Source organism: Trichechus manatus, unplaced genomic scaffold (assembly GCF_000243295.1).
Source record: "Trichechus manatus latirostris isolate Lorelei unplaced genomic scaffold, TriManLat1.0 scaffold00308, whole genome shotgun sequence".
Taxonomy (NCBI): Eukaryota; Metazoa; Chordata; class Mammalia; order Sirenia; family Trichechidae; genus Trichechus; species Trichechus manatus.
In genome coordinates this window covers 529,729-542,067 of record NW_004444244.1, presented here as the reverse complement: position 1 = coordinate 542,067, position 12,339 = coordinate 529,729, and the positions used below count along the sequence as shown (strand labels likewise).

At 42.8% G+C, this 12,339-nt stretch overlaps 1 protein-coding gene across 2 annotated transcripts in view; it reads left to right on the top strand.

The window, feature by feature from the left end:
• Positions 1-306: 306 nt before the first annotated feature.
• Positions 307-12,339, top strand: part of ZNF239 (zinc finger protein 239) — a 34,513-nt gene continuing 22,480 nt past the window's right edge. The window contains exons 1-2 of one of the 2 annotated variants that reach the window (XM_023725409.1): positions 307-353; positions 1,184-1,227. The gene's annotated coding sequence lies outside the window, so the exon portion shown is untranslated. Of the gene's footprint in view, positions 354-1,183; positions 1,228-4,759; positions 5,025-6,082; positions 6,184-12,339 lie in introns of those variants that run through there. The other variant, XM_023725408.1, reaches the window with a different exon arrangement.

The window sequence follows — 12,339 nt, the reverse complement described above, 5'->3', positions numbered from 1 at the left end:
CATTAAATTGCGGGTGATACTTACATTCTTTTTTCCTTCAGTTGTATTTTAATAAAATGAAAAAAAAAATTTAATTGGTATTCTCAAAGTACTTCTTTTGTAATTAAAAAACCAGAAAAATAATTTGAATGAACTAGCCTCTGACCGCAAACAGCGCGAAGAGTTGCGCCGGGTAGTCAGGGAACGGTCCTCAGCGGAGCGCCCGCGGAAACCCGGACCCGACGCCAAAAGAGGGACCGGAAGTGGGCCGGCCGGACCGCAGCTTTCTGGGACTTGTAGTTCGGGGCGCTAGAGGAGGGCGCGGGTCAGTATCCGGAATCTGGCGCTTCCCGGCGTCGGGTTCCACGTGGGAGGTGAGAAGGGCGTGGGCGCGGGCGCGGCTGACGGGAGCCGTCGTCGGGTCAGCATGTGCGAGTGGTTGCGGAAGTGGGGCTGGGCCGCGGGCACTGGGAAGTCGGGCGGGGCCTCCGTGGGGTGGAGGTGGGGGCGCGACCGCGCCGAGGCGCGTCCGGCCGTAGCACGCGGTTTCCGAGCCTTTAGGTCTCCCGGGCCGGGCCGTGGTCACACGTAGGCGAGGGTCCTTTGCCTGTGAGCGGGCCGCGGCTCCGAGGGGCCCTCTGCTCGCCCGGCTGAGCCTTGGCCGTGGCCAGATCGGCCTTTCCGGGCCAGTGACTGCCCTTATTCCAAGGAGGTTTTGGTGGGAGCCGCCCAAGAGGAGCTCCTGTGAGGGACCGAGGTTTCTGCTCCACAGCACTGCCCTCCCTAAAATGAGGCTGTATCTGAGCCCTGAAAGCTCCAGAAACTGGTCAGGCTACTGAGAATGAGGTCAGGGAAGGCTACCTGGGCAGCCGAAGTCCATCCCGCGACACTTCTGACCCGGGAGCGCTTACTGTTGCTGGAACTGTAGGGCAGAAACCGGAAAGTCTGAGGAAACGGACACATCTTAGGGCCGCAGGGGGCGGCAGAATTTACCGGCCTCAGGGGTTTGCGGGGAGACCTGGGCCGTTAGATCCAAAACCCTGTGGAGAGAAGTGAGAGAGGTGCAGAGTGAGGAGTCAGAAAAAGGCGTTAGTGGTGGAGCTCAGTAACTGTTTCTACAGCCTTGCTGGACTAGCTGGTGTGTCCTGCAAGGTAGACTTGGTTTTACAAGGCTTTTTCTCCTTCCCTAACTCTGCCTTTCCAGAGAGCTCTGTCTTTCCCTGAGAGGAGGAAATGACCAAGTTTCAGGTGAGTTGGCGTTTCTTCTCCCCTAAAATGCCTTATGAGAATGATCAGAACTGTTCTTTCTTGGGAAAAGGAAAGACAGCAGCGTTTATTGAGTGCCTGTTTGGTGTCTTGTCCCGTCTCTGCACTGTGTGTGGTTTTTCTGAGGCATGCGGTATTTAACAAATACAGGTGTAGAGAGATTAACATACTGAGAAAATAGAGCTACCAGATGATGTAGCTAGGATCAGCATCTATATCTGCGACATAAAATTCCACGTTTGTTTTCACTCTACCACCCAGCATCCTCGAACTTGGGTAATCCCAAGAGGACTGGGAATGTTCTGTTATTGAAATACTCCACAGAGGGTCTTTGCCTGATCCTCTCTCTCGAAGCCTGCCTTTTTCTGGCAGGCATTTCACTCACATTCAAAGTTATGCAAAACTATTACATGCCCAATCCAGTACTAAGTAATCTCAGGGAAACAAATAGAATTTTGAAATACGGTGCTTTTCTTAAGGAGCTTACAGTCAATGAGCACATTACATGTACACGTAAAGCACACACATTAATGGTGATCATTTATTGCACATGAAAAAGTTTAAAACATTTGAAAGTTTGTAAATTAACAGCACAATAGTGACAAAGTCACTCCCAGAAGTGCTGCTCAACCCAGCTGTGCATCAGAATTATCTGTGGTGGTTTTTGAGAAATAAGGTTCCTAGGCCCCTCTCCAAATCTACTAAGAGGAAAATTTCATTCCCTTTTTAGCCCGTTGATATTTGTACATCCAGAGATTTATTGTGTTTATTGTGCAATATCTCTAAATATTTGCTGTAAGAGCCTCTAAGGTAGGTGTCTTAGTTAACCTAGTGCTACTGTAATAGAAATACCACAAAGGGGTGGCTTTAACAAACAGAAATTTACTTTCTCACAGTTTAGGGGGCTGGAAGTCCAAATTCAGGGTGCCGGCTCTGGGAGAAGGCTTTCTCTCTCTGTCAGCTCTGGAGGAAGGTCCTTGTCTCTTTGAGCTCTTGGGCCATCTTCATGTGGCTTGCCTATCTTCCGCTATCTCAGCTTCTTTCGCTTGCTTGTTTAATCTCTTTTATATCTCAGAAGAGATTTATTTAAAACATACCCTACACTAATCCTGTCTCATTAACATAAAAAACACAACCCCTTCCCAGATGAAATTATAACCATAGGCATAGAGGTTAGGATTTACAACACATATTTTGGGAGGCACAGTTCAGTCCATAATAGTAGGTAAGATAGGTTATTCATGTTTTACGCTCTGGTTGCTTTTTTTCCTTTCACCAACCTATCTACCATACTTTACCAGTTCAGTAAATTATTAAATTAGCAAGTAATACTTAAAAAAAGAAAAATTCTCATTTGCTTCCAAAAAACCATTTCTAAAAAGTTACCTCAAGATTGGCACTTAGAATCACAGAACGTTTGAGATGGAAGGGATCAGCCAGTGTCCTCTTTGCCTGAATGCTGGCATTTTACAGAGGAGAGCTCTAACTCTTAAGAGAACTGAAGGAAGTGCTGCCTGCAGATAGCAGCAAGGTGGGCTAACTCCACTCCGTTCTTTCTTCCATATCTGAACAGGTCATACACTAAGTTATTTGAATAAAATGTCAGGCTAGATTTCAAGGAAAAAAAAAAATTGTTTCTTAATACCACCACCAGCAAAGGCCATCTTTTTGCTTGGGGAATACAATACACTCCTCATGTACAAGGGAAGAGACCATGAACTCTTATGAAAATCTCTTTAGAAGACAGCAAAGGAGACCTGGTGGTACAAATGGTTAAGCACTCGGTTGCTAACCAAAAGGTTGGCCCCAGCAGCTCTGCAGGAGAAAGACCTGGCTATTTGCTTCTGTAAAGATTACAGGCAAGAAAACCCTATGGGGCAGTTCTACTTTGTCACGTTAGGGTCGCTCTGAGTTGAAATTGACTAGATGGCCCCTAAAAACAACAGTGTAGGACAGTAAGCTGCCTCAAGGTTCTGAGAGCCTGGCATCTCTGCCTTGAAAAGTAATTGAGGACTTCAGGGCAGATTAACATGAGTAAGGCTCTGTGCTCAATATATTTTCATTCATTCTCTTTTGCTTGCTCCCCAGTAAAGGTTATTTATTCACTGCTAATGAAGTTGAGAGTTGCTGGTATAGTAAATTTTGAGATTCTGGTATGTGTTAAATAATACCTTTTAATATTTAATTAAAGAAATTCAGTATTGAGTGCTTTCTATGTATCAGACATTGTCCTTGAGTCTACTGAAAGGCAATTTAACCCCTCCCACTTACCCAAGTGACCATGGGTAAGTCACTTCACGATTATGAACTTTGGTTTTCTCATCTGTAGAATGAAGATGTTGGGTTTGATTATTGTCTTAGTCATTTAGTGCTGCTGTAATGGAAATACCACAGGTGGATGGCTTTAAAAAAGAGAAATTTATTTTCTCACAGTCTAGTAGGTTACAAATCCAAATTCAGGGCATCAGCTCCAGGGGTAGGCTTTGTCTCTCTGCCGGCTCTGGAGGAAAGTTCTTGTCATCAATCTTCCCCTGGACTAGGAGCTTCTCTGCACAGGAACCGTAGGTCCAAAGAACGTGCTCTGCTCCTGGTGCTTTTTTCTTGGTGGTATGAGGTCCCCAGTTCTCTGCTTGCTTCCCTTCCCTTTTATCTCTTGTAAGATAAAAGGTGGTTCAGGCTACACCCTAGGGAAACTCCCTTTACATTGGATCAGGGATGTGACCTTAGTAAGGGTGTTATACAATCCCACCCTCATCCTCTTTAACATAAAATTACAATCACAAAATGGAGGACAACCACACAATACTGGGAATCATGGCCTAGCCAAATTGATATACACATTTTTAGGGGGACATAATTCAATCCATGACACTAATCTTTAGGTTCTTTTTAGTTGTATCATTTCATTATTAATTTAAATTTAATGTGAATTTATAAATATTTAACGTTCCAAGTCAGGTGTGCTAGTTTTGGGGAATTTAAAGATGAATTGAGCATAGCCCTGTGGAACTTTAAGATTGAGCATGGCCCCTGGCCTCTAGAATCTTAGGCTAATAGGGAGACATTTAATAGCTATAGTAGAGGTATGTGAAAGATGCTGTGGAACCTCAGAGAAGGAGGAAGCATCTCACTCAGCCTCATGCTTCAGAAAGGGAGTTGTTGATCGTCCTGAGATTGAAAGGAATTCCAGCATGAATGGGAGAAATATAAGAGCAGAAGCAGTGTGTAAGGGGGTATTCTAGACACGTTGGGACTAGTACAGGTCATCCAATGTGACTGCAGCTCTGTCAAGATGCCTGTGCCTTCGGCATTACTGTTACCTACTTCTTAGGAAATTGGTGGGTCCAGCAGGGATGAGGTCTGGAAGGGAAGTTGAAAGCCAGACGATGACTTGTATGTAGTTCTAAGGAGTTGGGCATTTGTCAGGTGGAAATGGAAAACTAATGTTTATGTGACCTTCCTGCTTGGTTGGCCTTCAGGATAGTGAGTCTACTTTTCCCTTGAGTTTAGCCTTGGGGTGACTCATTAGCTCCTCTGATACCAGGGGAAACTATTCATTATTCAGATTCTTTCCATCCTAGCTTTCTTTAGAGGGAGCATTATTTTCTTTCCCTTTCCCACTTTCCCTGTCATACTGATTTCCTTTCTTTGTTTCATTATCATACTATTTCTTGTTATAGAATTTTTGACCTATTACAAAGTTAATAGTCTATCAACATATCCTTTCCATTCTCAGCATGGAATTCCTCCCACCTCTTAATCTGTGAAATCTTAAACAGGTAAGGGGCTAATTTTTTTTTTTTTGTCATTTAAAAAACTAATAACTGCCTGAACTATAGATTGAAAGATGGCAAAACTTGTATTATGAAGACTTGATAAGGAGTTATTGTGGTCTAGGTAAGAATATGGGCACAATGGTGGTTCAGTGTTAGAATTCTCACCTTCCCTGCAGGAGATCCAGGTTCAATTCCTGGCCAGTGCACCTCATGCACAGCAACCATCCGTCTGTCATTGGAGGCTTGCATGTTGCTACAATGCTGAACAGGTTTCAGTGGAACTTCCAGACTAGGAAACAGGGTCTGGTGATCTACTTCCAAAAATCAGCCAGTGAAAACCCTGTGGATCACAACGGTCTGATCCGCATCTGATTGTGGGGATGCCACAGGACAGGACGGTGTTTTGTTCCATTTCACATGGGGTTGCTCTGAGTCAAGGCTGCCTAGATGGCAGCTGATGACAACAAAGGTAAGAAATGGTGAGGGCCTCACCTAGAAGAATGGAAATGAAGGTGGTGGAAATGAGGAGGAGGTAACTTTGGGGGATATTTAGGAGACAGAATTGACAAGTTCTGAATAGATTTGAATATTGTTGAGGTAGAGGAGTCTTAGACAATGCAAACTACTGCTTTTGCTAATTAGATGGAAGATGAATTAAAAATATAGGAGAAAAAAAAAATAGACTAACACAAAAGAGAGAGGAAGGGATTGGATTTAGAATGCCTAAGGAGAAATTAGCACTGGATAGAAAGAGACCTTTTTCTCTGAGGTAGGGAAGAGAAGATCTGGTTGAGAAGAGTAGCTAATCCAGTTGCTTGGTATTCAATGAGCCATGTTTATTAAGGGGTGTGTTTATGGAGCTCCAAGGCAGGAACCTCCACTTCTTACTCTCACCTTTACTCAGGGACTTCCAGGTTCCTTTTGGCCAGTCTTTCATCACTCTTCCTCAGACACAGTGGAAATCCGTGACCTTGAAAAGAGAGGTTGGGGAGAACCTATCACTCCCCTCATTTTTACTTCTCCGTTTGTGACTATTTAAGTAACTCATGTCTTTCCTGCAGGGCAGGCCACTTAGTGAGAAAGGAGTGAGCCGTGCCTCTTCAGCCTCAGGCCTAAGCTGTTTTAGCTAATCTGGTTTATGAGACAGCCCTGCCTTCTAAAGGTTAGTGGGTGCTTCCTTGGCTTCATTTGATTCAGTTGTTTTGTGTCTATTCTATCACTGTGAGCTGCAGGGTGTGCTGTGGTCTATTGATGGTGTCAGTCCACAAACCGACTCATAATCAGTGTGCAAAGAAATAATTACAGAAGTGGAGTCAGCATTTAAAAATTTACAGCAATATAATAGTAATTTTTTGCCTATTCAATTTAATCATTAAAAAATTGGCATTGGTATTTTATATGTCTGGGTTTTTATTTTCTAGTAATTTATTTTACAAAGGTAACAGTCTGTGACATTAGAAATTTAAAAGATTAAAAACTGGTCCTGCACCAAAGGTGGTTTGAGAAGTGCTGCTCTATACAGTTGAACCCTAGAGGGAACCAGACTCTCTCTGAAGTTAACTGAATATTTAAACTCCTTTTATGTGGCTCAGGAGCTCTGGTGGTGCAGTGGTTAAGCACTCAGCTGAAATGTTGAGCAGCTTAACTGAAATGTTGGCAGTTTGAACCTACCAGCCGCTCCCCAGGAGAAAGATGTGGCAGTCTGCTTCCATAAAGATTTACAGCCTTGGAAACCCTATGGGGCAGTTCTACTCTGTCCTGTGGGTCACTATAAGTCAGAATTGACTCGACAGCAATGAGTCTGGGGGTTTTTATGTGGCTGAATCTGCTTGAGGCCTTGGGGATGCAGCAGTGAACATATCAGACAGCATTGTTCTTAGTGAACTTTTAACGAGGAGAGACAGACAATAAGATAGCAAAAATAAACAAGAAAATGAGATAAGGCATAAGCAGTATGAAGAATTAAAATAGGGAGAAGTGATAGTTACTGGATGCTACTGTGGAAATTGCTTCTCTGAGGAGGTGACATTTCAGTTGAGACTTGAATGATAAGAAGGAACCAAGCATGTAAAGATCTGGAAAAAGAACATTCTTGGCAAAGGGGACAGCTGCTGCAAAGGCACTAAATTAGGGATGAGTCTGATAAGATTCAAGGACCTGCAAGACCATTGAGGCCAAATGTGGTAAGTCCGAGAGGAATGACACAAGCTGGATTTGGAGAGGCAGCAGGAACTGGATCTGTAAGTCTTGCTGGCCAGAATGAAGAGTTTGGATTTTAGTCGATGCATATTGAAAAGCGTTTGGAGAGTTTCTTGCCTGATCTCATTTGTGTTTTAAAAGATCACCCTGGCTGCTATATGGCAAATTCATTGTGCAGGGGAGCAAGAGTGGATACAGAGACAAATCAGGAGGTTGGTGCGGGTAAGAGATAGTGACGGCTGGAACTCAGTGATAATAGTGGGTGGTAGAGAGAAGTGGATCGATTCAGATGTGTTTTAGATGTAGAGTTGATAGGACTTGGTGATGGATTCAATGTGAGGCAAAGGGAAGAGAATAAAAATGACTTCTAGGGTTTTGGCTTGAGCGATTAGGTGGGTCATGCAGCTATTTACTGAAATAGGGAGGAATAGGGGAGAGCAGATATTGCTGAGGATTGTTGGGGGTGGGGCAAGAGTTCTGTTTAAGGCCTGTTAAGTTTTAAGTTCCTTGTAGACAAGTGCAGATGTTAGATGGAAAGTTGGATGTATGAGTCTATAGTTGAGGGGAAAGGTTAGGGCTGGAAATAAATATTTAGGAGTCACGGGCATTGTAAACCAAGGGAGTTCATGGGGATACCTAAGAAGAGTATTTTGTAGTTGTGGGTTTGTGTGCATACACGTGCGCACACAATTTTATTTTTTCTGAAATTTTCAACGACTTAGTTAAGAAGAGAAGGCATATGATTGATATGATGAGGGAAAAGCTTAAGGTAAAAAATGTAGTGTGGCCAGGAGAAAAAAAAGAGGAAGGGTTAAAGGATGATGATCTTGATGGAGCAGGTATGGTGGAAGAGGAAGAACATAAAGAATAGGAAGATATTTTTAAGATACAGGATATTAAGAGATTAATATTTCAAAAGCAGAGTGGTTCCACATAGTGAAATGGCCCTGATTATGGTTATTGGAGTTTAATGAAATGGCACTGTGGAGATTAAGAAATGTGAGGTTAGAGTGGGAGTAAATTGTTCTCCTGGCTGTTGAGGTTGTCAGGATAATGATAGGAATGGGGTGGAAGGGGCATCTAAGCAATGATCATGAGATGACAGTGACAAGAAGACTCAGTAGCTGGATAGCTTGATCTTGGACAAGTTATGGGCAGAAGGGAAAGGATTCAGATGGAAGTTGCAAAGTAGACAAGAAAGGAAAGATTTTCTGGTCATGCAGATCCCTGAACTGCAGGCTTCTTATAGACCCTTCTTAAATTTCCCAGTGCTACCATTGTCACCTTCCTTCCATAGTATTTGTGTGGATGGTTGGTGGATGAGGAGGAATGTGCTTAATGTTTTAGGAACCAGTAACATTCAAGGATGTCTCTGTGGACTTCACCAAGGAGGAGTGGGGTCACCTGAACCCTGCTCAGAGGAACCTGTACAGAGATGTGATGCTGGAAAACTACAGGAACTTGGTTTCAGTGGATAAGAATATCTAAGCCTGGACACCTACCCATTGGAGTCTGTTTCCTCATTTTCAAATAGTGATGGGGCCCCAGAGGTTGTGGTTCAGGTATCAGAGTTTCCTAATTCCTTTTTTGGCACAAAAGGATGTTTCTTAGCAGCTAAAGAATTCTATTTGGTAAGAACTGGAGAACTGGACAATGGTAGCTTTATGTAAGCTGTCTCAGAAACTATACCTGGTTTGTCCCTAATATGCCAGAGTTTGGGACTGATTTTGCTTTCCACATAATCACCTAATCCCTATGTTTTTCCCAGTTGTGATCCTTCAGTTGGAGCAAGATAAAGATTATTATACAATAGAGAATGAACTCCAGAGAGAATCAGGCAGCTAGGCATCATTGCAGTTTACAAGCCCAGGCTAATCCATAGAAGAGGAGTCCCTTTTAAAGTACCATTCAGGGAGTTCTCTTTGAAGTTCTCTAATCTGTGGAGAAAGCTGGGGCTTCTAGGATACCTTCCGCATACTATTCTGCCTGTTATCTATTCACTTACTCTCCCTTCTGCATCTTCAGAAGGTCTGTGAAAGAATGTGAATTCTTTCCCATTCACATTGACCTTACCTGTACTCTATTTTTTCCTACATTTTACCTACATTGTTCTTGTACCATCTGTTTGGACTTTATGTTCATTCATTGTCTCCCTGATCTACAATATCTAGTCTCCGTCCATTCTATTGGTTCTTTTTTTAAACGTTCAGGGATTCATGCATCTCCCATCCTGAAAATGAGGCAATATTTGTAGTGAGAAAGACTCTCATGCTTTAAAGATAGATAGAGGTATAATTGATATAGTTTTTCTGGAAAACATTTTGGTTGCTTGAATCAAAGGGCCTTAAACATTTTCAGATGTAGTCATTCATTTTTAGGTATCCTTAGGAAGGAGTGGCTCTGGTTGAACAGTAGTTAAGCGCTCAGCTGCTAACCAAAATGTCAGCAGTTTGAACCCACCAGGTGCTCCATGGGAAAAGGTGTCGCAGTCTGCTCCCAGAAAGATTTACGGCCTTGGAAACCCTATGGGGCGGTTCTGCTCTGTCCTGCAGGGTCACTCTGAGTCAGAATCGACTAGACAGCGGCATTGGGTTTAGTTTTGGTTTATCCTAAGGAAACATTCGGTAACTCCAACTGAAAACTGTGAAAAAAGATAGTCATTATAAAATTATTAAGAATGATAAAAAGAAAAAAAAGTTACTTACCAAATATATGAAAGAAAATTGATTAGATAAATTATGGTGGATCATACAAAAGAAAAAGATGTAGCTATTAAAAATACAGTGATAGGACTTCCAGCCAACATGGTGCTATAGAGAGAAGCACCATGCCATCCCTCCACAGAAAAGACCTGAAAAACTAAGTCAAACAGACAAACGTCAGTCCTCAAATCCTGAGCATCAAATGAAGAGATAAACAACTCAGCCAAGCACCAAATGGAATAAGAAACTGACAGAGAACAGAGAGCGAGGAGAGATACGTGTAGAGGTCCCCTATCAGCTAACACAGCACGGATTCACCATCTTCGACTCCAGTCAGAGATTGGGGAAAAGGGAGTATGGGAAAGCAGTTTCACGGAGCTCCCAGCAGGAGACAGAACAACTGGTAATTAGTGATACATGCTTTCCCACCCCCTACCCTTCTTCACTGCCACGCTGTTTCCTCTGCTTCCTGCAGCCACAGTCTCTTGGCCATGACGCACCGGCTTTAGCCCTTTGCCACTTGAATTCCACCCGCCCACACTGGCCAACTCCTTGGGTGCCATTTCTTTGTTGCTGGTGTTGCTTTTTTCCGCTTCTTTTGGTTTCTTCCATACTGCTCACCACCTCCCCCTCCTTTCTCCCAAATACCTGGCTCCGTGTGCCATCTTTGCTTCTTCTTGAAAGGCTGTGAAACACCGCTCGACTGTGAAACTGCTTCCTGGACTGCACCGCCACGCTGGTGGGATCCCTGGTGCTTTTTTTGTTTGTTTTGATTTGTTCTGTTTCTTTGTTTTCTTCTTCTTTTCGTGGCTTGGGATCCCTTTCTAGTCGGGCTATACTGTGCAGCTTGGGAGCTACTTAGTCTGCGCAGCCACAATGTGGGATCCCTGGGAGCATTTCGTTTTTGTTTGTCTTGTTTTTTTGTTTGTTTTGTTTTCTTTATTTTGTGTTTTTCATTTGTTTTTCTTTGTTTTCTTTTTTCTCTTTTTTCCCTTTTTGTCTTTTTTCATTTCTTAGTTTCTTGTCTTTCTATACTTACCTTCTCTTCTTGTCTCCTGAATACCTGGCACTGTGTGACACCTCTACCTCTTCTAGCTAGGCTGTACTTTGCAGCCTGGAAGCCACTTCCCCAGTCTTTGCAGCCGCACTGGTGATATCCCTGTGGGATTTTCTTTTTTTTCCCCTTAATTTTATTTTTTTCCTTTTACCCTTCTTTTTTTATTTTTGTTTTTCTCCATTTCTCGCTTTCTCATTTCTCTACTCGAACAGCAAGCTCCCTTAGCACTCTTTTTTGTTTTGTTTCTGGCTCCTGTTTCTCTCTCTTCTTTCCCATACCCATCTTAGCTCTACACATCACAGTCTCCCCCCTCCTTCCTGCCTACCTGCACAATATACTGAACATCACACCCCCAAGCAGCATAGGCACGGCCTACCAGAACCTCCCCTGCACTGATTCCTACCCCACACTGTCAGCTCTACTGTGTGCCAAAAACAGCCCATCCCAGCAACTCCCCTTCACCTAAACCTGTGCTGCTGCACCATAGCTGAGCGACTGGCCCTGCCTATTGCACAAGGAGGTGAAAAGTATCATGCCCACAGATGAGCAAACAACAAAGAACGCACAGCCTGCCTGCTCAGACATAACCAGAGAAAACAAAAAAGCAGGATGAAACAAACAAATCTACAATCAAAAAATGAGGAAAATACTGAATGTCCTGAAGACAGCAGACAATATCAAAACATATTTTAAAAAAGGACAAGATGTTTCTGGTAGGCATCCAAAATAAAACACCAGATGACTTGCCAGTAGAAGGAAAGGCACTAGAACTACCAGAGAGGGAATTCACATATCTAATATTCAGAGCTATCCAAGAGTTCAAGCAAAAAGCAGACAAAAATGAGGAAAAATAGACAAATTCATGAAAAAGGCAGACAAATTCATGGAAAATAGACAAAAAAATGGAAGAATTCAGGAAAATGATACAGGAATAAAATGCCAAAACAAATTCACAACTAGAAATCATACAAAAGCAACAATTAGAAATCCAAAAGATATACAAAATTTCAGAAATGGACAATGTCTGTTGTAATGTCCCCCATTTCATTTCTTATTTGGGTTATTGGTTATTTGTGTTCTCTCCTGTTTTGTCAGTCTGGCCAGTGGTTTGTCGATTTTGTTGATTCTTTCAAAGAACCAACTTTTGGTTTTGTTGATTCTTTGTATTGTTTTTCTGCTATTTTATTTATTTGTGCTCTGATCTTTACTATCTACTTTCTTCCAGTGGCTGTGGGCTGTTTTTGCTGTTCTCTTTCTATTTGTTTGAGTTCTGTAGTTCATGTTTTGATTTTGTCCCTTTCTTCTTTTTTGATATGTGCATCTATTGCTATAAATTGTCCTCTGAGGACTGCCTTTGCTG